Here is a 23,322-nt window from a genome sequence, read left to right on the forward strand (position 1 = left end):
TAAAAGATGAGTATTACGTTAAGACACTCAGGTTACATATTTAAGTGCGTTTTGATAGATAACAAACCTATGTATAATTCTTTGAGTTTCCAAATGAATCATTAAACATTGAACAAATCAAATTAAAATAATGAAGTCTTTTGCTCAAAGAGGAAAGTCTAGTAAATGTTTTTCAGAATCTTTTGTCAAAATTGGTCACACGAAATTGTATAGTATCCATGAATCAAAAGTTAGATTATGTCTTGACTACTTCAAATTACTGACTCTTTCCTGTATTTTCTTCTCCACAGCGGAAGAGAATGTTAACAATCAAGTAGAGTAAGCTCTCTCAAGCTCTACTGCCTTAAACTACGTGGAAATATCATTGAAACAGATAGCAATAAAACATTATAAAAATAATATATAAATATAATGCATGTACCAACTGGAGTATCCCTTGAGTTTCCAGAACTTAAAGTGCATGAGCATGCCATGCTCTATCTCACATCTTCATCTGGGCACTGCTGATCATTTTTTATGCAAAGGCTGACTGACACTTGTGTCATCAAGGCTTCCTGGACTTTTTCCTCTGATCAATCCTCAACCACAACTCCACATGGAAATGGGAATCCTTCATTTAAAAAAATCATGAAATTTTTGATTGAACTTGTTGTTTTTTATCACAATTCTCAGCATTTTAGTTTATTTTGCCTACTAGACTCAAAGCACCTTGCAGGCAGAGATCAAATCTTCACAAAGCATATGCCCAGTGCTGACACATTAGCCAACAAATAATAAATACTCTGTAAACTTTTGATATACTAATGGACCTCTTGACAATTAAGAAAAGCCATGGGCAATTAGGCATTAGAAATTCTTTGTATTGTAATTGAAGAAATGTTACTTATTTTCCCTGAAGATTATTTCAACTTCACTTTTATTGCTTCTTGTCTTACTTTTCACTTCACTACTTCTATCTTGTATTTAATTCAAAACAAACACAGACAAATAAAAAACCTCAATAAATTAAAACAACTAAAACACTTTCAAATGTAACACGTTAATTTTAAATAATGGACCATATACTGAATATAGACCACCAGAGTAACTAACTAACTAACATATGTAAGTATCTTGAAAGAGATGAAAGTATTTCTATACTGATCTTCAAGGTAGTGTGGTTAGAGGGAACGTGGTACACGGGTCAAGGCCAGAGAGGAGATTAGGGTATGATGCAGGTGTCCTGTAAGTTATTTTAGTATAAGGATTTGTGCTGTATCTTGAGAGTCATTGTTTGACTTTTGCAAAGAGGTGAGTGTTAAGATTTACAGTTTTGAAGTCATTTCAGTTGCAGTGCAGGACAGGAGCTAGGAGGAAGTCTTGAGACCAGCCAAAATGCATTTACTGCAATCCACAGAAAAGGCAATGAGGGACGGAATTAAGGGCATGGAGGCGTAAATGAAGAGATGCCAAAGGTAAGAGCTACTTAGATTAAATAGAATGAAAATGGAGAACATTTCGATGTGGGAGGTGAGTAATTGGGAAAACCTTAAGATTCTGTATTGAGTTACTGTAGGAATAGTTTTTCTCATAAAGATTAGTAAGAGAAGCAGATTTTATGACATTTTTATGATCTCAGTGTTATTTATATTTAAATTACAGGAATTTGGGGGTGGGGTGGGGCATGACCTAACTGAAGAAAAGATGAAAAGAGCAAATTTGACCAGGGGCAAGCCAGATGCTTAAGTATAATGCCTAGAAATAAAAGCTAATCACTAAAAATTAGCCATTTATAATGTGTAGACAACTTACGCTCCTCTCTACAGATTAAAATAAACCAATTAGAGCAATTTTTCATCTATTCTTTATGAATTGAAAGGGCCTTTGTTCTGATTTTTCAAAAGATAATACAGTCTAGCCTTTGGAGCTGTCTAAAATATAGTTGAGGGTTATTTTTAGTCAACACATTAGACACACTGCTGTAGTTTGCATTTCTCATCAAAGAAAATGAATAGGCAGTAAATACAAAGTACAAAAACTGCCATGAAAAAGAAGATTAATAAGGAAGGATTGTCATTTACTTTGAAATTCCATGGCTCATTTTAAATGGCCCTGAAGAATATTATTATCTTCATAGTACTTGGATTAGAGAAGAAAGTACACATTCTTAAGGCTATCCTTTTAGTTGGCCATAGATGTTCTTTGTATTCTAATTTATACTTATTAAAAATAAATAAATGGAAACTATACTAAGCCCTTGCAACAAATTCTGATTCTAAACTTCTATGTTATGTCTTAAAATTATTATTAGGAATATCTACTTATGATAAAATTAAGATATTATTATCTTAAATTCTTCAAAATGAGACATTTTAAAATGAAAATCTCATTTTAAAATATTTTATTACTAAATATCTTTTTTTAGCTTTATTTTGGTATAGTTGATATAGAAAAATTAAACATATTTAATATGTTTATATCTTGGTGTGTATATATACACACACACACACACACACACACTATATATATATCTTGATGTGTTTGGACATATGCATCCACCTAACACCACATCTTTTAAAATGTCATATTTGGACATCAGTTGAATTCATAGCTACAAGTCTCATGTAAAATTTAGGCTATTGACTCAGGAAAGTGGGAGGAATGGAATGTATGTGCCCACAAATAGCTGAAAGATTCAAAGACCATTGAGGAGATACTCAGTGTACCTGCAGTGAGCATCCTCGGCCAGCTGATGTGGCCTGAGCCCTGGGCAGGGAGGCTCTCCCTCCTTGACTTTAACAGTCTTGGGATCTTCGGTGACTTCACAAGTTGGGGTTGAGAGAGGGAGTTTCTTTTCAAGAAGCTGGGATGTGAGATTATATGACTGCTCATCAAAATGCTCTCACATTTCTGTTCCCGCAGGTAAGATGGCTTGTTCTACCACTGGGATAAAACCACCCTCCGAATGAGGAGCCCCATGAAGGCAGTGGAAAATGTCCTGGGTTGTAGAACGGGAAATGAGACAATTTAACATCCAAATTAAAACACTTTTCAGAGTGTAAGGAGAGGCCCCAAGTAATTCAAATTATACTATTTCTGAAATTCTTCTTTATTAATTGAAAAAAATAAATTTATGTAAGTGGACCTACAGAAGAATACTATTCAAAAACAATTTTAAATGTAAAATTCTACCTAAAAGCAATGTACCCACGCAAACCCATAGATACACACTTGCATTAAAGCAACAGTAAAAACTCTATCTGGAGTATCTAAACATTAAAGATAGCATTTTGGTACCTGCTTAAGGTATCAATTCTGTACTTTCATAAATTTTCAATAATATTTTTTTTCACAATATGTTACTGGTATTGTTTTTAGAGATTATTCTTATTTCAGTATATTATTATCTTAATATTTTAATAAAAATAGCCAGTGATATCCTGCAAAATTACATCATAGTTGATAAATTTGAAATTATATTAACTTTCCCTTATACCATCCTATTCTTAATAAGAAAGTGCTCCGTCCACAGGCACTGACGTATGGCAAGTGTAGGCCAAATTCTACTAAATGGAAACTATTTTCAATTTTACTTTATTTTTCTACTTGAAATACAATTAATGTATGTATATGTAACACCTACATGTCATGTATATTATCCCAAATATTTTTCACAGGTACTATCTGTTTTCTCTGTTCAAAGGACATTTCTTCAGCAAATATTAAATTATGTCTAGTTTAGATACTGCAAGCATATAGATTCTCAATCTCATTCCACTCTATTACAGAATATAAATTTGCCTTATTAAAAATAAGAGCTTTCCCCCAAAAAAAGTACTTTCATAAGAAGATACATTACAAAATAATTATAGGATTTCAAAATAAACCCTTTATACAATTTGAGCTCTTACTGTATAATTTATTCAGATCTTCTCATGCTTTTTTTAAAGGAAATTTTTCAATACCTGACTGTTTACTATCTTTGTCTTCAAAGATTGGCATGTATAAAAGTTTCAGAAGCTCAATGTTTGGAGTGTTTCATTTGATTTTATAATTTACTTACAGATTCCCAAATGATATTTTGGAAGTAGTGATAAACATGGAAGAATTTATCCTCAAAAAAAAGTCAATAATATTGGAGGGCATTTAGGATGGTAGGTACAGTAGTCCCTCACATTCTCAAATATATCTAAGATTGTTTAAGCCACGCTGAAAGCCTTTTTTATGATTCTTATTTTAGTATTTATCAATTTCATCACAAAGATGTTGTAGTTCATAATTTCATCATGAAAATATACATGTATATTTGCATGTATATATCCACACATGTAAATATGAATGCATGTATGATGTCTGCATCACAATCCATTTGATACAAATTTCTAGTTCATTTCTTTTTTAATTCAGTGTAGATGATCTCACCATTACAAATATTAAATTTTGGTTTTTTACTATAAATTCAAAGACAATTCCATTTTTTATCCTTGTCGACTTTATGAAATTTCTGAATCTCCTGTTTGATTCCATGAACTGGCTGCTTTATTATAATTTACAAAAATTGATTGCCTAATTGAAGCACCTGATGCTACTCCTGGAAAACCTGATATAATGTAATTACTTGTAAATGCTTCCTTTTCACTAAATGAGGCCAACTCATTAACCAGTATTTATTAACATCTGCAACATTTGTATAACATTTAAAACATGCTTAAGAAAACTTTGCATTGAAAAAATGAGTGAAATTATTTTGTTCAATATAGTGAACTAGTGTATTTCATTTGATAAATGAAATTCATGCTATTGATGTCATATATAAATGCACCCTCAGCGATTACATGGGTCAAATCATTTCTTTGAGCATACATTTTCTTCTTTCCTTTCTTTTTCCTTTTGTTATTCATTGGCCCACTCAGGTTTTTAATAGACTCTTGAATTAAATTTGTTATCAAATATGTAGAATATAGATAAATATTAATAAATTTATATTTAATGATTTACCTTTCCAAAGAAATAATTCATTCTTTCTAGGCTACTAAATATATTAGCATATGCATTTTCAAACATATTGAAATATATATTATCAGATTTATTGAAAAACTATTTTTAAGATTTCCTAATCTGTAATTACATTCCCTTTGTCATTTACAACATGGTCATGGTGCCTCCTTCCTTTCCTCTTCCTTTCCTTCTTCCCTTACTCCCCTCCTTTTCTTCTCTCTTTTTTCCTACTTTTTCTTCTTTTCCTCATTTTCTTTTCTTTTCTTTCTTTCTTTTCTTTCTTTTCTTTCTTTCCCTGTTTCTCTATTTTGGTTTTTCTCTATTTCTCTCTTTCTTCCTAGATTTACCAAAGTCTGTTCTATCTTTCTGATCTTGTTTAGAAAAATCCTGGATAAAGTCTGCTATTTAATAATTTCTACATTTAATTGTGAAAATAATTGTATTTGTTAAGTTTAGAATATATTTGCTCATTTTTCTAGCTACTTGAGCTGAATACTTTTTTTAAATTTTTAAAAGCTTTATTAAAAGTATACTGCAGGACAAACAACTACATTAAGAGACAGAGGATGGGTCACAGACTTTTTCTCATTAACTACACATTTTCAAGTAGATGCTGTTGCTATTTCTGCAGTTTTTGTGTCTTCTTATTTTCATGTGCTTAATGACACGACTGTGGCCCACTGGAAAATACTGTATGTAAGGTATGTGTATCCTTGATTGCACTGAGAAGTGGAAGATCAGTACTTAATGTTTCATTAAATATGTAACTTTCAGCTTATTGATATCAAGGTATGTAGTTGCAAACTAAAAATGTATTTACAACAACATCAGTCCTACTACTCTCTACACGTTGTGTGGCAAAAATCCTCAGACACTCTTCTCTGCTGCTATTTCACGTGCGTTGGCAAGACTGCCCCTATTTCCTGCTGATAGACCAGCTGGTGGCCTGTAACTAAGCCACGTGACTAACAGGGGCAGCGATACCAAATATGTGCCCCACAACCACCTACGGACCTAAGTCCTAAAAATTTAGCCTTCTCTGGCGGGGGTGGGAGGTATTGTTCTGTGGTAGAGTGTGTGCTTAGCATGCATGAGGTCCTGGGTTCAATCCCCAGTACCTCCACATAATAAATAAATAAACCTAATTGCCTCACCTCCTCCCTCACTCCCCCAAAACAAACAGAAAAGTTAGCCTTCTCTGGTTTTTCTGAGTGGGATTTATCAGTTATGACCTTCATGCTCTCCTGAAAGAGAAGTATTAGTTACTTTGCATCTGAAAGGTTATTAGTGGGTGTTTTCTAATTTTAACACTTAGATATTAAAGTATCTCACGCAGTACTAGACAAAACCATGGAAATACAATGGAACCTCAATAATCTGTATCAGTTCAGGTAAGACAATATTTAAGCAGTATATTTTAAAAACCCAGAATAAATGTGTCATAAGGAGACCAGGATGACAAGTGAAAAATGATGATTTTGCTGAGAAAACTGGAGTGAAGTCACTCTAGTAGCAAAGGTGAGAAATTAAAAGTACAGTATAACAATAGCCTGCCTTGTGACCATGTTCAGAAATGAAATCTTTTTTTCTTGTATATATATTTTTATTGACATACAGTCAGTTTACAATGTTGTGTCAATTTCCAGTGTACAGCGTAATGCTTCAGTTATACATGAACATACATATATTCATTTTCATATTCTTTTTCACTATAAGTTACTACAAGATATTAAATATAGTTCCCTGTGCTATCCAATACGAACTTGTCATTTATCTATATATTAGTCAGTATTTACAAACTAATATATATAAAATAGAAATAAAATATTTACCATCTTCATGTATTTTTGTATATTGTCTCATGAACCAAGGTCTTGTGCATATATTTAAATAGTTCAGCTTCCTCTTTTTCCTATGCTTTATGTCTGCTCTTTCGCATAGATGTCTTGATCAAAATTAACTTTTTGATTTAGCCCGTTCATTAGGGAATATCAAAATGATAATTCGTGCCACCAATATTTTGGAAAGTGGGATCATCCTAAAGAGATAGATGTAGTAACTGATGAGAATTTTAGGCATCCCATGTGTGAAATAAGAACATTTTTTGCTGCTTAAATGAGAGTTGCACATGTGTACATGTAGAAAGGATTTATGTGGTGTTGCTTGGTCAATCAGATGGACTCTAGCACGTTTATGATCCTTGTCACTGAAGCTTCTCATGACCCCACCTTCTGTTTGGTTAATATCCAACCTATGAGACCTTGGGCATGGTGAGTCAGTCCACTTGAAAGTATAGACACTAAAAATAGCAGAATTTTGCTCTACCAGGCTTCCTTGCACCTTAGAGGCATGCACAAGCTCTAGGCTTCACTGATCAAATTCACTTGTTTGGATTTTAAAAGACAACTCAGTGACTGAAAGAAACTGGAAAACTAAAGACCTCTCACTCACAACAGTGGTCACCGCAGCAAGCTGGATTTTCTTCAGATCCAGCACCAGCTCTGTCCTCGAGATGAGCGGAAGTGCTTAATATCTGGGGGTGGTGGTCAGTGTATTACACGTCTGTCAGTTCTCCAGTGCGATTTTAGTCACTGCTCCTTAACTGTATGTTCTCTACTTCTGGTTCTCTGGCCCACCTGGCGATAGGTGATATACTCAGTGTTATTTTCATATATTTCCTTCCTTTCCGAGAAGTGATTCTGGATTCATCTAACTAGGAATCCAAACACTGCATACCCCACTAATGATTCCTAGGGATAAGATTCAAGACTATATGAAGACATTTGTCCATAAGGCACAAACAATATTATTGCAAGATCATTTTCTCCTAGAAAAAAATTTTAATCTCATTTCAAGCTTAAACCAAAAAGTAGTATGATTCGCTCACTAGAGGCAGTTATCTTTCGAAATGCAATCTTATTAATTCTGGGTAGAGCCATCACAAGGCTTTACATCAGCACGGAGTCACGAAGAAGCAGACAAAATAAAGTCGATCGTTACTGTAAGTCATCTTTAGAGAGTCTAGAAGCAAGAATTTCACTTTGCATATCATAAATGATTTTTCACCAAAGCCCTCCCTAGACACTGTTTCTTCTTCACGGAGTCTCACACTGAGGCCACCATGAAAATCTTACAACTCTGTCTCACTTGTGATGTCTCTCCGTGAGCCCCCACCCCCAGAGGCCCTAGAACAGCAGTAGGACAGGTGTTTCAGAGGACTTGGCACATGAATTCTCCCAAGAAGTGTTATTCTTCATTCTTATGTAAGAATTTCTGGTGAACAAAACCTTCCACAACTTCACATAAAAAGATATTGGCTCTCTTTGCACCGCATCAGCACTTGTGTTTTTCCTGATCCAGCTTAAAAAAAAAAAAAAAAGTGTCTAGCCTGAGAAAATACTGTTAACAAAGACAGATATTGGTTTGTGAACCACAAACATTGGAGTCACTTTGATTGACAAGTTACCATGAATTCGACTATCTGCCCTTCATATCTAAGGCAATTGAAGGAAGGTTATGTGACTACCTTGCAGAAGCAGAGAAGTCTACTGCAAAGGAATTCTTGTCAATGAAATTACAATATCTATTGTTGGTGGGCTCTGCTTGGCTTCCCTTACTGTTCAGATTAGTTCATGAAATCATTATATAATCTCCATCTTCTCCATAGGAAATGCAAATATCTTGCTAAGAATCAACCTCTATTAGAAGAGGTAACCCCATCTTTAAGACAAGAGATACATAAAAAATGGTTATTTCTTTGTTCCATGCATCAAAGTGGTTTAAAATAAGTGGCAGGCACCACACAGGGAGATATACAAGTATATATTTCCTTTTCCTTTGACTGTTCTGACTCCGTGATTAGAGTGTTTGCGAACCAAATTCTCTCTTCATTCCATGCTGATTTTTCCACTCAGCAGCAGAATTCACAAGTTATAAGGACAAAGGCCATTTTCAGATATTTGTAGATTAGAATTGATTAGAGTATTATTATATTTACAGATAAATTACTGTTGGACCGAGGCCAGTCTAATGGTATCAATTTGTGTGACATTTTGCAAAGCAAATCTGTCATTAACCTTCTAGCCAGCCTTGTGTTTTAAGCAACCTATAATAATCCTTTACAAACATGAAATGGATTTAGCAAAAATCAGGAAAGCCATATCAAGTTAGGTAAGTTGCATAAGAATAGGAAGGTCAGATTAAAATCAGGTGACATTTAATAAACACTAAATTTGAAGTTGCAATGTCTGTGTTCATAGTGGCTATTTAGTATTCAGTGTTCCTCTAACAGTCACTCTAGCATTGTGTGTTTCTCTGGGTACAGACCTGTAAGTGGAAAGTAGAAAATGAAAGAAAGCTTGAGGGATTTTACTTGCAAAATGAATGCTGTTAGTGTATAAGAACCACGGATGAATAAGCTAAAATGAGGAGGCAGCAGAAGTGAACTAGTTTAAATTCAGTTATGTAAATATAAAAGCACATCAAATACTGATGACCTCTTATTGGATTGAAGCCATCCCTATAATTTGATTTGACAGATCTTGTTGTTTTATAGCTATTATATATGAACTTTTAATATTTTCTTGGTGTATAGGATGTTTTCTTGTTCATAAATCTAATTTAAGATTTTTTTAAGGTTAATTGAAAGTTGGCTATAAACACCTTACTCAGAATTTTATTTTTTTTATTACTCATATATTGAAAAAAATAACTCAATATGAATTAAATTGTCATCTGCTATCATCTTTTTCTTGTATTATACCAAAGAAAGATAGTGTCTGTGATGATTAATTTTACGTGTTAACTTGAGTGGCCCTTGGGTGCCCAAGTTAAACATTATGAGAGTGGGTCTGTGAGGCTGTTTCTGGATGAAATTAGCATTTGAATCAGTGAACTCAGTAAGTAGATGGCCCTCCCCAGTCTGGGTGGGCATTAGCCAATTACCTGAGAGAGGGACTTAGAACAAAAGGCAGAGGAGGGAGGGATATGCCCTGCTTTCTCCTTCCTTACTGTTTGAGCAGGAACATCTCGTCTCATCTTCCCTGACCTCAGTCTAGGACTTACACCATCAGCTCCCCTGATTCTCAAGCCTTTGGTCTCAGGCTTAGTTACCCCTCTGGTTTCCTTGGGTCTCCATCTTCAGATGGCAGATGGTGGGACTCCTCCGCCTCCAAATAAATGTGTGTGTGTGCGTGTGTTTCAGTATCCTATTGGTTCGGTTTCTCCAGAGAAATTTAATTCACCAGCTTTTACATTTTGCATGTATTTTGTTTCTGATATAAAATTTAAAATTAAGGTTATTTTGAAAAATACACAAAGTAGAAAGATTGTACAATGACCTTACCTACTCATCACAAATCTTCAAAAATTTGTTTAATTATATATACATTTTAAAGCAATATTTAACATTCAATAAACCAAAAATACATCTAGCTACCAAATTTCACTGTTCTTCACACATATATAAAAGTAAAATATAAATGCAATATTCTCTAACAAGCATTAATTTAGTATTAACTGTATGCCTATTCAAATAACTCTACATTGCTGTTCTTCCTCCTAAGGGACAAGTGGCTTATGTGTGGAGAACTGAAATATGTATATTCATGCAGAATTTATTCTCCACACATATATCTATGTGTATGTTAATATCACAAAATGGGAAAGTCGCTGATGGTTCCCAAATGAAATGTATGTAGACACATAAAGAAGGAAGTGGCTATAGGGAACCAGACTTGTTGGGGGGAAAAAGATTTAAAGAAAATACAGAATTTGAATACAAAAAAAATATAGTTGGTGTTCTCATGCACTGCCAGGATCTGCCTCAGGACTGAAGGACTGGCCATTCAGCAGCTGGGTATGCTGACAACTGTCTGTCACCTCTGGGCACTGCCCTGCTCTGAAGAGCTTTGCTTGATCTGAGGCCAGATCCCATTTCCAGAGCAGCCAACATCTAATCACTAGTGTATGTTGCGGGAGTTTAAGGCCCTGCTCCCTCACCACTTTGTGGGATGACTTCCAGTAAACACTGGAGCTTTAGTGCACTTAGGGCCCCGGCTGAAGCCTTTGCTGAGTCTGCATCACGAGTTGCCTTCTCTTTTGCCCAATCTGGCTTCCTTCCTGTCCATTTTAAAGCAGCAGATCCCAGAAGCATTCCCCAAGAAACTACCCGCCTAAGAAATATGCAGTTCAAGTCTATTTCCAAGTAAGAGAGCTTGGAACATAAGGGTTGAAAGTGATCAGGAAACATGAAGCAGATGGTTTTCAAACAAAAAAATCAGGGCAAGATGGTTTCTACTGTTCTTGAAAGACAAAATTATTTTATTTAACTCAAAACTAGGGCTTTTGGTAAAAAGTGTCTCCCAGTGTAAAATTTGTGGACCAAATGCATCAAATTCTAATCCCTAATCACTCCCAAATCTTCATCTGTGTGTGTGTGTGTGTGTGTGTGTGTGTGAGTGTGAGTGTCTTTGGGGTAGGAGAGAAGAGGAAGAGGATCTGCATTTGTTAGAAATTCTCTGGGAGCTTCTGTGCATCCTAATGTGACACAAATGTTTATAGTACATAAAGCAGGGAAGGAGCACTATGTCTGGAGTCTGTCTGATGTTCTGGGAAGCTTTTTATACTCACATACATATAGATTCATTCATTTATTGATATTTATTGTATATTTATTTATTTTCCTTTTCTCCTTCCATTACTTGTTTGAATGAGGCTGTGCATTATATAAGAATTTAGTATAAATGTGCTATCTACGTGCCTGTTTGACCTCAGAGCCTTTCCTTACCCTGTTCCACTGTTCTTCACATTCCAGAGGCGCTAACTTCAGCGACTGCATCTCCCCGTGTCAGCGGGCTTCCAGCCAGCTTTCACTAATGGAAAAGAGAAAAGGGAAGGCGGGGCTTTTCTTACCCTTTCTCTCTGCCTTTGGGAGAATCTTTATCTCCTTTAGCTTTCCAGGGAAGCACATGCTCTATATCCAGACACTGCGAGGAGACCTGGGCTTCTGGCACCAGTTACAAATCCTCATTCCCCGTCACTCTGGGGAGGAGAGTGGATTTCTCTTCAGTTAATCTCTGATTTGCTCTGCCAATCTCTTGTTTTCTTAGCTCTTGCATCACTTGTGTAATCAATCCCTTGCATTGAATTCACTCTGTATTAGGTACTGGTGCTGGTCTCCACTTTCTTGGTCAGGTTGTGCATGATATACAACCACAGATCGGAGGGGAACATTTGTGCCAGTGGAAAGACTGCTGAATAGGGTCATTTATTTATAATGTAATTAAAACAAAAGAAAATAAAACAGCAACAAAACAGATACAGCTTAAAATTATTTAGTGCTCCTCTGATTCTGAAACTTCAGAAGGTTTAATATGAAAGATGATGAACTATTAGGTTCACATGAGCCAAGTCCACACATCAGCGTCCTGTTTACTTTAATCTCAAAACATCTTCCAATTTTTCTAAAATCAGATTTTCTTGATTTAATAACATAACAATAAAGCAATACATCTGTCTTTAACCTCTGTAATATTTGAGCCCATGAGGGTATTTTTAAAGTCTGGAGATCAGGACTCAGTGAGTGTTCACATAAGACCAAAAGAATATCAATACTAGAGCTGAGATGACTATTTCACATATTTTTTGTCTCTTTAATTATCTGGAAAAATACTGGTAATTAAAAAAAAAATTCTTCTTACCTCTTTAAAAGAACACAAACAATAAGCAAACAAGCCAACCAAAAAACCCAACATTTTAAAATCCCCAATTTGTTGGTTATCTGAATATTTGTCATTTAAATCGTAAATCAAAAACAGTTGAACTATAAATTCATCAGAAAAAAATTATTTTCCTAAGTCTAATGAAATGTTATCTTACAATATATTAAAATTCTCAAAAATTAAAGATGTATTTCATATACATTCTCAATATAATTTTGTCTCAGCAAAACATCTGATTTCCTTTTTTGTGACAGAAATATTTCAAGGTAGACAATAAAAAAGGAAGGGTTTGTAGTCAGTGTCAATGGTAAAAATCAATGAGAAATGATGATACCGTTTACCTACTTTATATTGAGTATAAATGTATAAATAGAATTAATTTCATTTAATTTCATGTAAGTTCATATAAAAATTTTAAATGGCTATTAAAAAAATCTGTGTGTATTAGTGTATATGTGTAGCCTGCTTTGCTGAATTCATCAGCCTTTGATTCTTTTGCAAAGAATCCATCTACTGTCACTTCATCATGGCCTGGAAAATAGTAGGCAGGAAGATAAATGCTATACACAACATCAAACATCTTCTCATATTGTAACACATGCTTTTGTGAGAATTCTTATTAGACAATTTCAATTTTTGTATATAATTGTCTTCTTATGACATTGAAATGCTTATACAGAAATCTCTGTGAGACGAAAATCATTAAATAACCTCCCTTTTTTTAAAAAAAAGGAACAATGTAATGGAGATTATAAGCCTAAATTTTTCACACAGACCCAGTCTCTCTAGTAATGACCACAGATATTTGCAATTCTTTTATCCAGAGAGAAAGAAAAATAAACTGCAATGATAACATTTTGATTAAGGTAATAACAAGAAATATTTTGGGCAATATCTTTAAGCTATCTTAGATTTATAAATAAATAAATAGAAGTTGAATATTACTTCAGTTCAGTATATCATTGATAAAATCAGCAAATAAAATAGCAAGCAAAGGAGGCTTCAATCAGTATCTTAAAGAATCATTTTTTGCACTCAAGATATAATTAGTTTATTTTAAATTATTCATTGTCCCTAAAAGATTTGCTTGCATTTGAGAGGAAAGAAAGGAAAATAAAATAACATCTATAAGTGTTAAATTTTGCAAAAGGTGCTATTCCTGGTTTTATTCACACTGACTTTAAAAATTTTGTCAGAACCCTATTCTGGCAAAATGCTCCGAGAAGTATGGGTTCCACGGTCAAATAAGTTTAGGATGTACTGTGTAATGTATTTCTTACTCAACAGTCACTGAGCACTCTGTGTTTAAAGGTTTAAAAGCAATCATAAATCTGGTACCAAGAAACGACTTGCACTTAACCCAATAATAACCAACTTTATTTGAAACATATCTTGTTTTTGTCACTTACCAACATTATGTAAACTAGTTTTTTAAATATTTCTTTAAAAAGCCTGATGTACTATATTTTGCTCATAATTTACTTTTTTTCTAAATAGTTAATTCATATGTCTTAACAGTGAGAGTGAAAGTTTGTGGCATCTAAAATTATTTAATAAAGGCAAATTATCTTTCCTGAAACTGAGATAGAGCTGATGTAAAAGATTAAAATATAGAATTATTTAAAGAACACATTTGACTGGGATGCTTGAAGTATAATGTATGGAATGCCTAAAGGTCAAGATGTCATCACACACAGGCAGCCTTTTGAAAAGATGATGTTTTTCATTAAGATGAAGTATCTCGCCACAGCTTGGCTGAAATTCTGCCTTCCACTGGAAATACTGAAATGATATAATTGAATGAAATAGAATAATTTGGCTAGTGTGAATTTCATAAGAGTTGACTAAGAGATGCTTTCAGATGAGTCATTATTACTATTTTATGCAATGCTTTTAGACTGGAAATATTGCATTTTCACTACTTCCATGAAAACTGAGTGTATCTAGTATATAATCAATCCATTATTTGAGATAAAACCTGGAGTTGAAAAAAAAAGTTAGCAAGATTTTGTTAAAGAGGAGAACTTATCCAAAAATAATTTAAAAGTCTGCCTGATTTTGCCTGTCGCTGATAGAGAACCAGCAATAGTGTGAAAATGGAGAAATCTGGCTTCGATATAAGAGAACTTCTTAACTTTTTGAATTATGAGGCATAAAACAGCTTTAAGAGTTTATCCCTACTCTCATGTCTTCTCTTCTTTTTATTTTTATTTCTCCCTTTGTTCCTGATATTGTACCCTGCAAAGAATTGAGGCTATGTCAATGGTGTTGAATTAGAGATCTCAGAAGCAGGAACATGATTCTATGAAAACAGCCCTTTAGAAATGTCAGTTTTATTAGGCAAGCCTATTTCCAAGTAATAGGCCTAGCACCGAAAATTCAGGAGTGCCACATAGCAAATAGATGAGAGAAAATAAAATCGTAGGAGATTAAGATTTATAGGCGAATAATTTTCTACCTGATTTGTGTTGTATTGTCTTGAGCTATATAGTTTAGTCCATATATTTGCAGGTAATTTCAGCAACAGATTTATGTCTTCATCTAATTTAAAACATATGCCTTCATAAAGTGTTCTCTTTCTTTATCTTCCTATAAATAGTGCCATTTTCTCCTCTTCTTTAGGAAGGAGTAGGTATAAAAAAATAGTTTCTTTCTCAAAATATATGTGTATTTAAGAGCACTGCACTCCCAACAGGGCAGAAAAATTTATAACATCATGGAGGTAGCATCCAATCAATCAGCAAACATGAGTTATATTTGTTCTTTGGATTGTTTGAAGCTATGTGGGGCAGTTGAAATAATTCAACAAGGGTTTAAAGATCTGGCTCTGGATAGGTTCTACTCCATCTTCAGACTTTATTCTCCTCTGTGTAACATGGAGAATATTCCAGGTAGAGCTGAACGTTCTACAGGCCTCTAACAATTCTTTTCTTTCTGACCTACATCAGTAATGTTGCCTTTCTGGGTTTATTCCCATAAGTATCCAGAGAAGTTGCTATTCCTTCCATCTTCAAAATCAGAAATATCAACCTTAATAATAATGCTTCTACTGACTACACTTCCCCTCCCAGGTATTGCCCTGGTCCTTTTCTTTGTAGCAAAACTCTTTGTAATGGCTTTTTGTTATGTTCTGTTTCCAATTATCCTTTTTGTAAACTACCTTCTTCAAACCACTGCATTCAAGGTTTATTTTGCTCAGTATGTTAGGATCAGGTAACACAGTTGATCACTTCCTTCTCTTTGATAAATTTTGTTCACATAGCTTACAGAATACCACAGTGTCTTGGTTTTCTCCCAGTGTCGCAGATCATGCCTTCTTTGTCCACATTGTTGATTTCATCTTCACTTCCCCAAGTCCTAACTACTCATTGTTGGAAATCCCTTTTCAGTCCTGTTCAATATGTTTGATCCTTTTTCCTCTCCCCTTTTTAATTAACATTCAACACATTCCTTTGATAATATCATCCAGCCTCGTGATTTTGAATACTGGCCGAACGCTGAAAATATTCAACTTAATGTCTTTAGTTCAGAAAAATCTCTTGAATTCTGTATGGTCCAACTAGTTCCTCAATTTGAATGTCTAACAGAAATCTCACACTCACATATCTAATTGTCTCGTCAAATTTGGATGTCAAATAACCATTTCGAACTCAACTAAAATTGAATTCCAGACATTCCTTCACAAACCTCTTTCACCTGCAGCCACTTTATGCCAATGCCAAGAATAAATCAATTAATTAATTAAAATAGAATAAATACATAAAATGGCATAAAATGGCTATATATTATGAGATTTTCTATTCCAATATGATTTTTATAACTATGAAAAATTGTTGTTTTTGTTAAATCATTGCATTATTTCTTCACACACTTTTGTTTTTGGTGTTAATAACAGATTCTTTTTTTTTTTTTTTTTTTTTCTACTGGCTTGGCCATCTTTGTCCTTGAATAAGCCTTCCACCATACTCCAATCATCACTCAATAAAATTTTCCAGGGGTCGATTTTTTATACACAGTATCTTTGAGCTCTCAGTCCTCCTGTTTCAGAATTCTAGCTGCCATACTAGAATTTTTCTTTTTCTTTTTAATCTGTGAATTCTTATGTGGAGTATCTTGTTTACCCAGTCTTGTGTGTTTGTTTGTTTGTTTGTTTTTAATTTAGTCCCTCTTTTGGTAAAGCACACCCTCCTATAGCTTTCTGAGTTTGAGTGCACTGCAGATAAATTATTTGATACATGATGCTTAAAACGTCTTTGTCTCCTCTTCCACAATTTTGTTATATTTTTCCTGTATATAAAATTCAGGCTGAACTTTTTTTTTCTCTCAAAATGTTAGAAAGAAGCTATTCCTCCCTCCTCTCTCCACTGCTGTTGAAAAGTCAGATGCCAATGTTATTTCAAAACCTCCATAAGATCCTCATTTTTCTTTCTTTGAAACTCTTTGTATCCTCTCTTCATTTCAAGTATTGTGGAAATTTATGATGGCATGCCTGAAATTTCTTGGGGGAAACTTGATTGTATTTTGTGGATAGCCCCTTTATGAATATACAGGTTTGTTTTTTCTCGAATCTGCAATTTCAGTTATCTGTCTTAATTTATTTGCATTCAAGATTAAATTTATCTGCATTCAAGATTATATTTATCTGCCAGTTTCATCAAAAATAGCAGTTTTCCTTAAGCTTTTGCTTGTAAGTTATTCCTTTGAACAGGCGGTAAGCTGAAAACAAAATAAAACATGAGACCAAGAAATCAGTTTCTACAAAGATATTTTCCAGGTTAATGAGATTCCAAAGCAATCTCTAAACAGTTTAGCCATGATAACGCTAAATTTAACATTCACTGGATTAAGTCACACCTCTTTTTTCTACCTTGTGATTCTGTTCTTCCCTATCTTCTCTTTCCAAAATAAATAATATTAATTGAGACAGGGCTTTTGAGTTTTCTATTAGTATGCATCGCTCACATATGTCCGTACCTTGAAAATCTAAGTGTCCACTTTTCTAACATTTCAATAATGGTTAATTTTTGTTCAGAATATAATGTTTCTATTCACATATCAGTTTCTGTGTTTCATTACAAGAATATTCCTCTTTAAAAGGATTGCTCTTTGCCCTTTTAATACTTTTTCTCATTATTGTCTCAACCCCTTCACAACTATTAAATCCATTTATCTTCTCTCAAATTACTGAACCTTGAACGAAATGAATCACTATTATGACAATTTATATGCATTTGTTCCATTAAAGAGCACACGAGAATCACTAGGTATAAACACACTATTTCTACTTAATAGGCTAGATTGCTCAAAGATATCTTTATTTACCAATTTTCCATGTGAAAGCTGGCTTTGTAAACAAATGTATCTTACTCAGTGGGCATTTCTGCACTTTAGTAAAATAATTATTTTTAAAAAGAAACATTTTGAAATAAATGTATTATAGAAACAGAAGCAAATTAAATGTTAATGTATTTTATTTTATATTCCCAAAGCTGAAAATACACATTATTAACTTCAACAGTTTATTTTCTCCCCAGACACCACCTAATATCCTATTATCAAAAGTGCTCAACTATGGCTATTAAAGTTTTTTTCTGTTGTTCTTTCTTTGCTCACTTGCTCATATATTTATTTATAGGCATATTAAAATTAGGTAAAATAAACTTACCCAAGATGTGCTGTGAACATAGAGACAATAGTTTGTGTTGAGTGAGTAGTTTATAGTTAAATCCTTGATATAATGACAAGTAAAGCAGAATACTGAGGATTTTGGTATTTAAAGGGACATTTGTTTTGTGATTTCATGTTTATCTGATTTTAAAATGTTTGTTTTATCTCTTGGGATTCTCCCTACCTGCTACTCAAGTCCTTCAATTACAAGTTAAAGTTATCTACTCTCAAAAGTTGTCCCTTACCTTCCCATCCTAAGAGACTGCTTCCACCTTATAAAAGTCTTGATCTTACAATATTATATCTGCTATTTATCTATCCTTTTCATACAACCAGCTACATCATTGAAAATTATATGCTTAACCATTTAACATATTTGTATTCAGATTATGTATTTATGTTTTGGAAACATGATTAAAGATTAATCATGATTGAAGGTATATTAATTATGGCTGCCTAATTAAGAGTGCTCACCAAAATCATAGTTCCCTGGAAAAAGTCTGACCATCAAATCAGCAACAGAATGTGACCAATGTTTCTAGTATCCTGTTTTTGATAAATAAATGACCAGGAATTCTGAGGTCTAATCACAGAACATACTGATAAACAATAAAAAGTTTCTAAATAACACAAATAAGGTATATTTCTGACATGGATATAAAAGTGCATTTAGCAAAGAATATCTAAGACTTATCTGAAGAAATCAAGACAGTAGGTCTATATATATTATTTCAATACCAGTTATCATTGCTCATTATAGTACTATATAAATATGACAAATTAGACTAGTGGACCAGACTAAGAAACTCAGAATAGATGTATATCTGATGACTAAAAAGGTGGTATTTCATATTTCTGGTGAAGGCAGATTTTTTAAACAATGATCTTGAGAAAATGGGTTAATATGGGAAAAAAGTGAATTGGAACCCATATTTTGCACTTTAGTCAAAATCAGTTCAAGGAAAATTCAATGTATTAATGCGAAAGACCATGTTATAACATTTATAGAAAACAATACAATAAAATATTTTCAAATCTTACTGTAAGAAAAGATTTCTTAAATGTGACTTTAAATGCAAACCATACAGGAAAAATAGATAAATAGTGGAAATCTTTATATGCCTGTAAATAGGAGTATAAAATTTTAAAATAGAAATGATATGGGCATTGAAATTAGAAATTATTTTTATCAAAATATATTATAAATGAATTTCTTAAAAAGAAAATTGGGAGAAGATATTTAAGGTTTCAATCACAATTTAATTGTATTTTTATATATATATAATATATTATATTATATAATATAATATATATATGGACAAAACTAAGCTTAAATGCCATTCTGGCTATTTAGTCTAGATAAATATATGCATGTGTGCATTGTTGTGTATGTAATAGCATCACTGTTTAAGAACTTGGGAACACCCTGAATTTATAAAGACCAGAATGAAAAAGTAATTTGTAGTATATAGATACAACAGAATAATATTCAGTACTGAAAATGAATGAAGTATATTCACATAGACTAACAAGGTGAAAGGTATAAATCACAGAAGAATATATATAATGTTATTCAATGTATATAAAATTTAAAATCAGGCACTATCTAATAAAGTGTACTTCAGGAAAGGTGCATAAGTGAAAAATTATGAAAATAAGAGCAGAATGACTAAAAGAAAAATAAGGTTAATGCTTATATTGAGTAGAGAGAGAAGATATACCTTTGGAGAAAGGGACTCATATCATGAGAAGAAGGCTTCTAAGTTACTGATAATGTTGTATACTTTAATTTAAATGATAAGTCTACTGATGTTCATTTTATTGTTACTAACCGTATACTAGGTTTCACTTTGTCATGTGTATGTATGTGTAATATCATTACAGACATGGCCAGGTTTCCAAAAGAGTTAGAATCAGTTAAAGATCAATTTTAGTAGTACTTATGAATTTCCATTTTCAAATATATGTTTCAGAATTAAATTATACTCTGGATTCTCTTAACGAAGATGCAGCGAGAAGCTCAATCATATATTGATTTTGTCTTTGTGTTCTATTGATCTTTCTATTGGCAGGACTTGGAACTAATATGCACAGGGATGGATAAACACAATTTGGCGAATGTAGCACCTATTCAAATGTCATGGATTTGAAGTTTGAAATTGAACTCAAACATTTCATGTTTCAAATTCCACTTGTTACTAGAGAAAAATCAATTCCTGGTTCAAGAGAAAACTCCTGTGTCTGCTAAGGACTTATGAGTATTAACATATTCTATTTAAAAATATTTGACTAATTGAGTTAAATGTGGTCATTCCAAAGCTCAAAATATTTATTTCAAAGCTAAAATAATATATTTGGTTTTAAGAGATTTTAATTATAATTTAAGATACAGTTATTCTCCCAATTTTTATAATACCCACTGCATTTCTCATACTACTAAGTTATCTGTGATTTTTATTGAGGTCCAGCAATTGCCAGAACCTTGTTTAAGACAGCTGACACTGGAGAAAAAAAAATGGGAATTTTAGATTACTATTTGCACTTCTAAGCTTTATATTCTTAATCATCAAATAATAATAGAATATAACATGTGAAATATATGATCACATTTTGCTAAAGAAGCTTATTTTGTGATTTGATATTCAATAAAACATTAAGTTGTCAGAATACCCAATTGAACAGAAAAAATAATTATAATTAGTAAACCATTTTAGAACTATTTTAAAAAAATTTCAAGTCATTCTTCTAAGGAATGTACCACAACTAAGAAATTCAAAAAATTCTGCTCATTTTCTATGAAAGACTATGTAGTTATTGTGATTATGTTGATTTTTCCAATATGTTCATCCCTGTTTTACAGTATTTTCAATATGCACATTTTAATATGCCTCAAAAGAGTTTTAACAATGACTTTATGCTTATAAACTTGGAATATCAGGTTCTTATAAATGCCACTTAGATAGACCTGTGAAGTACTTAACTAGGATAATTCATTCACGGTTATAACTTAAAGGCTGAAGAAAAAAAGTATAATTGTTTACCTAGAAGGGAAAACAAAGGTTGATAAAGATGAATGAGGGCGGAAAATTGAGCAGCAGAGCCAAGGTGAAAATTCAATTTCTAAAACATTAAGTTAGAAGAAGACTAATCCAGGGAAAATATTTTAAGACATAAAAACTTGGCAAGTTAAAATTGTAGATAAGTGAATTATACTGGATTCTGGGCACCTAACTCAAAAATGGGCCAGTCGGCTATAACACATGGGGTCAGGATTAATATCAAATATTTTTAATGTAAAATTGGATGAGTCTCCCAATTAATGATCACTTAGTGATCACATCCTAATGTGATGGGCCATGTTAAAGTTCAAGAATACTGAGAACAAAGTTTAACCTTTGCCCTCAAAACACTCATAACTGCTTGAAAAATAATTTCTCTCACTCACAATATAACAATTAATAGACCAAGTAAGAACTGACATGTAAAATGAGTTAAAATACAAGTCACACAGACATAGAAAAACAAACTAATGGTTACCGGGGGAAAGAGCAGTTGGAGGGATTAATTGGGAGTTTGGGATTTGCAGATACTAATTGCTATATATTAAATAGACAAACAACAAGATCCTACTGTATAGCACAGGGAACTATATTCAGTACCTTGTAATAGCCTATAATGAAAAGGAATATATATATAAAACTGAATCACCATGCTGTACATCAGAAATTAACACATTGTAAAAATAAATAGATAAAGTAAATTACAAATCAAAGCTTCAACTCATTCAGGCCTGGAAGGTTTAAGATAAAGACATGAGCCTTGAAGCACAAGCATGATGGTGTCCAAAGGTAAGACTCTAAAAATCTTTACTGATACAGCTAAGAGTATGTACAGAGGCAAGTGGTAGAAGAAAAAGTGTCCAGGAATGGGACATGAACAGAAAGAGGGTGGCAGGTGGTAAGCCTGAAAAAAATAGAAAAAAACCAACACACAATGTTTTTTTATGAAATATTACAAGCTTAAAATTAACTGTGAGGGCATCATGGAATTCCTGGACACATTAATATAAGAAAGTCAAATCATTGGATTATTATGCTAAAGAAAATACTCTATCAGCAATATGGTATTTAGAGAGACTCAAAGATGGAGAAATTGTTTACATGGGTTCCCCCCAAAAAATAATGTAGTTTTCAAGAGAAGATTCAATAATTTCACGTTTTTAAATAAATATCAAAGGCAAAATGAATAGGACCTAGTGCCAGATTAGATGTGGGGACAAGACAGAAGATTTAATGAAGGATAATTTCAAATTTCCAGCTAACTTGATATGAAATTTTAACATATTTCTCCCCTGCTTATTCCCATTGGCTATCTTGCCCTCTGTCAGTTGAAGACATAGCGCCATATAAGAATCCACTCAGTGGAGTATTGAAGTTGATGGACTAGGAGAATTGAGACCTAGAAGTCTTCAAAAGTTACAATTTTCAATTAAATGGACGCAATGTATTCTGTGATCCACAAGTCATTAGCGTGTTACTGGCCTTGCAGGTATCTCAGCTCATATGGTTTTAAAAAGCTTGGAGTGAAATATTTTAGGGCTGCATTCCTGGTGATACAAATTTAAATTGCTAACACATATTATGAATTATTGTGTGCTGCACATTATTCTGAGCTCCTTATATCTATTAACATATTTAATCCTCTATGATCTCTACTAGGTTAGTACTGTTATGACCTTCACTTGACACGTGGGCTGACTAAGGCATAAAATAATGAAATTACAAAAACTCTCCCAAGAGCACACGACTGCTACCAAGAATCAAGCCCGAACAACCAGGCTGAATGCAGTGTTCTTTCACTGCTCTGCATACTTAGTCCTTTTGCTTCACTTGAGTATTTTCTTATCAAAGAGACTTTTAATCAGTAGAAATGATAAATTCATGGCTATAAAGATAGT

This window comes from Camelus bactrianus, chromosome 1 (genome assembly GCF_048773025.1).
Source record: "Camelus bactrianus isolate YW-2024 breed Bactrian camel chromosome 1, ASM4877302v1, whole genome shotgun sequence".
Classification (NCBI taxonomy): domain Eukaryota; kingdom Metazoa; phylum Chordata; class Mammalia; order Artiodactyla; family Camelidae; genus Camelus; species Camelus bactrianus.